Raw genomic sequence first — 6,000 nt, forward strand, 5'->3', positions numbered from 1 at the left:
CTGCTCTATGTCTCAAGTCATAAGTTCTTCTAATCTCAACCATAATGGAGTCTATTGTTCTTTGATATTGAGAAGGTGAAACTCCATAGTATTCATATCCTTCGCAAGCATATGGGATATGGATTTCTGGTGTCGCAAGGGAATGTACAAAATATGCATAGTCATTCTTGGTAATGTAGAAGGTTGGGCCAAGGTATCCTACCCAATTTATTTATTCTTCCTATGTATACTCTTCAAAATATTCATCATTTTGCATATTGGTGTCTCTCCTAATAGGAGGTTGTATAGGTTGTTCTTCTATTATCCTATCACTGTTTGCTTGCTGTGGGTGGAAAGGTTTTCGGAAAAAAGGTGGGTTGTGAAGGGGCTAGTTAGTATTTTTGGTTGGCCCTTCACCTTCAATATTGGAAACTTTTTTTGATAGGTTCTAGATCAATCAGTTCATTTCCTCAATTTTTTCTTTGGATCAATCATCATGTTAGGCAGGTTGGTTAGGTTCCTTATTGATCTTCTTCTTGCCTTTATCTTGATTTCCACCCCTTCTTTTTCTTAGTTGCAGTTCTCGTCGATTATCTCTAACCTTCTAAGTTCCCTTATATCTACATACATCTAATTGCATGTCAAATAAGTTTTTAGGCTGCCTCTCCCTAAGTGTAATAGAGAAGTCTGGTTCAAAAGTCGTTGTATAGTTAACCATGGCAGTAATGGGGTTAGGCTTGATTTCATTTGGGATTTTGTTATGGAGCTTGTTGAATCTCTTCGTGAAGTTATCTAAACTTTTGGATGATCTCTTCTTCGTTGCCGATAAATTCATGAGGTAATACTGAAAATCCTTTTTCTCACGCCATTGGACTCGAAAAACCCTTTCCAAATCATCCCAAGAATGTAATGAGTTTGGGGGAAGGGTACGAAACCTTTTTTGTACATCTCCCTCTAGGGTCTAGACAAAGAGTCTCATGAAGTAATCCTCATCTTCCACCATGAAGTTATCCATAAAAACTTTAAACTCATGGATATTTTCCTGAGTGATCCATTTCTTCTCACTACTGAAATGTGGTAACAACTTGAGGTAGCTTTCAGGCATATCATACAACACCTTAGGAAGAGCCAGTGGGGCATATTGTGCTGCAACCTAGGCTAAATGTTGATTAGATTAGTTCATATGGTTGCGAGATTGACCCTATCCAGCAACGATGTGTTGTAGAATTATATTCGTCGTAGTGGACAAGATCAAATTCCTGTTGTTGTAAATGTTTTGTGGATCACCTCTCGTGGTTCAAATCTAGGACTGAGTGATCCAGCATATCCATCCATGGCCTTCACTGGTGTGGCGTTTATATGGTATATTTTGATATAAGGTGATTGGATAATCATTGTAGGTGATGACTGAGGTAATATTCTAACAATCAAATTTCTCGAGGGTCTGGTAGATAGGGCCTTGGCTCATTGATTAAAATCATGCACAAAGCGCTTGATATTGGAAGCAAGCACTATAAGGTCCTAGTCAAAACTACTTCGATTGTGCCTCCTTGGTGAAGTTAGAGTGTAATGGCATCAAGTGAAGACAATAGGCTGATCAAAGCATGACTAGAATAAGCGATGGTCAATATGACACACACAAAGGAAAGAACAATTTTGGTTGTTGTAGTATAGTGGGAAAGGATAACAGATGTTCATGAGAGAGGCATGAAAGAATTTAGGTGAGAAGATACTAGGGTAGAAGAAATGGTGGTGAGAGAAATGGAAAGTGGAGTCACAAGGTGGAAAGCGTAGCTGGAAGGAAAATATCATCCTCTGTCCACCACAAAGGTAAAAAAAATGTCCTTTCACCAAGGGACCAAAGCCCAATCATTCCTTGGTAATGGTGCTAGGAGATGTTGGCTCCCCAAAGTCACACCATGATATGCTGTGATGCAGAGTCATGAAACATCTAGATGGGCTCTATTACTATTTATTTGATAGAAGAACTCAAATTCATGCTTAAATTTTGGTCCTCCCACTTCCAGTGATAGGATTCGTGCTTGACATTCTTACAGCATTGATGTATTTTGTTCCTTGAATCGAGGACGGTTTATGTAGGATGAAATTAAATAAATAGGCAAACCATGTGTTAATTATTCACTAAAAAATATATGTGACCATGAAATTCAGGCTTAAGAATTAATCATAAAAACCCACATTATACATTTAAGCCACATGCATCTCATTTTCCCCTTTAGGTGTCACAAGAAAAGAAATAACATGTTGAATTTTAATCACAGTCATTACATTAAATCCTCATATGAATGAAAACATTTTCCTTCTTTCAACGATTAATTATGATCGAACAATGAACAAAACTGCAGTATATGTAATACAAAAATCATTCGCATAGTTTATTATTGAACATTTTTCAAGGGTTCGTGGTGCACACAATAAATACTCAAGTATTTATAAAATATGTTTTAGAGTTATTGTTAATTTGAGTGTTTTGGGATCAAGGTTGGGGGAAAACAACATTACATTAGTTCCTTTGTCGAACCACATTTCCGCTAATTTTGGGTAGGAGCACTCATAACCCTTAGGTTTGACATGAAAATTAATTATTTTTTTTTAAAAGTGGATGTGTTGGTACTTGATTTGGCTCTCCTTTTGAACTTATCTCCTTCTGTTGGTTTCCACTTGTGCCTCCCTCTCCATATAATTTCCTCTCATAAAAATTATGACAAAAAAATTTGCTCGCTTAAATCATCATCTTTACTCTACATTAAAACTGATAAAAATCATTCTTATATTAAATAAAAAAATTTAAAATCTTAATCTCAAATTTATTTTTACATAAAATTATTTATAACTATAAATCATAATTATTATTATATTAATTATAAAATTTAAAACTAAATAAATTTTATATTTAAAAAAATAATTTTATAATCGTAATACAAAATTATTTAAAAAATTATAAATTAAACCTAATAATTATATAATAAAGTAAATAAATACAAATTAAATACAAAACAAATATGAATTAATTAAATTTAATTAAAATAAGTCAAATAAAATATTAAAAACAAATTCACCTTACCTAGCCCCCCATTCTATCTCATGCACCCTCTACTTAAAAGGCTTCATTTAAAATTTAAAAGGTCCAAACGTGAATGAATATCCACCCACCCATTATACATCACATGCCCCATACTCACATGCAATAAACCACTCAACGATTATTAAGGAATTTCATGCATTATATTAAGAAATTCAATATCCCCCACGTGATTTAAAAGCGTTCACTCAAGATATGAGTTATCATAACTCCCTTTCTCAAGGAACGAAGGTATATTAAACAAGCTTTCCTCCACGTGAAGTAATTTGAAACCCATGTTTATAAGATATATGTTTATAGGTATTTTTTAAGGGAGATGTATTAAGTTAATTATTGGCTTAGTGGATGGTATTATAGTGTTATGATTATAATATGAAGTGAAATTTGTATCATTTAAGTGATTATTTTTGGTAAATGTAAATATGAGTGAACCTCATATTTTACTGACTACTATACGTATAATGCAATACAATATAATATAATATACGGTTTCAACATACGCTACACATACAATATAATATACGGTTTCAGCATACGCTACACATTAATGTTTGTTCATTTGAAATTTGAATTTTTGAAATCTGCTCCGCCCAAACACTGGAATTTGAATTTCAAATTTGGGGATTTGAATTTTGAAAACATCTCCGGCCCCAAACACTAAATGGCCCTTAAGAATTTTCGCTTCAAGCCATCTAAAAGAACATAGCTTAGAGCAGAGCATGCAATGCAATAGAGGAATACAACATTGTCTCATTAATAATGGCAAGGGCAGCAGAAGCAATTATCAATATTATACTAACTTTCTGGTTCAAAGTTTTTTTTTTCTAGTTCTCTAGTCGCAAGGAGGGTTATAAGGGATTACATTGGGGACCGCAGGAATTGAAGGGTTATAAGAGATTACATTGTGGATAGTAGAGGAGTTGGGGTCGCTGCCAATGCGTTTTTAGAGAAATATCAGGTATTTTCTAATGATGAAAATGTTGGAGATCAAATGCACAGCAAACATAAAAGCATATATACAGCCATAAAAACATGCACAAGCAACACAGGAATTAACGTGGTTCACCCAACCAATCTGGGCTACGTCCACACAACTAAGGCATCGGCAATCTTATTAATCAATAAACAGGAGATTACATAAACTCTCACACTCTACCCAGCTATCCGTATGACTACCTATTTTATAGCAAGGAGAATCTAACTGCCTCTCACATCAAATTTAGGATGCATTAATTTTCTCCCAACAACCTGGAGCTAATCCAGCGACAGATTTTCTATTGTTGTCACACACTGGGATTTTTGCCTATTTCGTCTAAAACAGAAAAAAAACTCAACAATCTCCACCTTGACAACAATTAGCCTGATGCCCTGTTTGTTTATTATTTTTATTTTTTCTGCAAGCCAAGAGAAGCCAAACACCAACGTAGCTTCTCTAACAAAACTGGTTTCGTGAACATGTCTGCATAGTTTTCCTTTGTATGCACCTTTTCAAGAGAAACTCCTCTTTCAGTGATAACTTGTCTTACAAAATGGTACTTAATTGGAATATGCTTTGATTTACTATGATAGGCCGGATTCTTAGCCAAATGTACTGCACTTTGACTGTCACAAAGTAACCTGATGTTGTCCTGTAACCTACCAAACTCACCAAGCAAACCTTTCAACCAAACCACCTCTTTGCAAGCATGCGAAGCAGCAATGTATTCTGCTTCAGTAGTGGATAAAGCAACAATGTTTTGTAGCTTTGACATCCAGCTTATAGCTCCACCTGCAAGAGTAAAGACATACCCTGAAGTTGACCTTCTCTTATCCAAATCACCTGCAAAATCAGAATCAACATATCCGCAAACAGATTCACTACTCTTATTGTAAGTAATACAATAACTACTTGTGCCTCTCAAATATCGAAGCACCCATTTTACTGCTGACCAGTGCTCTTTACCCAGATTTGCCATGTACCTGCTAACAACCCAAACTGCATGTGAAATATCTGGTCACGTACACACCATCGCATACATCAAACATCCTACTACATTGGCATATGGAATTCGAGACATATAATCCGTTTCTTCATCTGTATTAGGACATAAACTGTAAGAAAGCTTGAAATGGGAAGCTAAAGGGACTGACACAGGCTTCACATTATTCATACCAAACCTCAAAAGTATTTTCTCAACATACTTCTGTTGTGATTGCCACAGCTTACCATTACTCCTGTCTCTGAAAATCTCCATGCCCAAAATCTGTCTTGCTGCTCCTAGATCTTTCATATCAAACGTCCTTGCCATCTGAGTCTTCAACCTGTTGATTTCTTCAATGCTTTTGCTTGCTAAAAGCATATCATCAACATACAACACTAAGATAATGAACATGCCATTATTTAACTGCTTAAAGTAAACACAATGATCATATTCACTTCTTACATATTTCTGATTCAACATGAAAGAATCAAACTTCTTATACCACTGCCGAGGTGACTGCTTCAGGCCATATAATGAATTCTTGAGCCTGCAGACAAATTTCTCATTGCGATGCTGAACAAACCCTTCCGGTTGTTCCATATAAATTTCCTCATCTAAATCACCATGTAAAAAAGCAGTCTTAACATCTAGTTGCTGTAATTCTAAATCAAGCAAAGCCACTAATGCTAACGCAATTCTAATTGAAACAATTTTAACCACTGGTGAAAAAATCTCATGAAAGTCAATACCGGCTTTCTGAGAAAACCCTTTTGCAACCAACCGTGCTTTGTACCTGTCTTCCGTATCATTCACACGTTTCAGCTTGAAAACCCATTTACACCCCACAGTTTTCCTGCCTTTCGGAAGCTCAACCAGATCCCATGTACCATTCTTACTTAAGGCCATCATTTCGTCCTTCATGGCTGCTTTCCACTTGTCACTATTTGAACCTTCTAC

Source organism: Pinus tabuliformis, chromosome 9 (genome assembly GCF_031772625.1).
Source record: "Pinus tabuliformis cultivar Carrire ecotype Pingquan chromosome 9, CPIR1, whole genome shotgun sequence".
NCBI classification, from domain to species: domain Eukaryota; kingdom Viridiplantae; phylum Streptophyta; class Pinopsida; order Pinales; family Pinaceae; genus Pinus; species Pinus tabuliformis.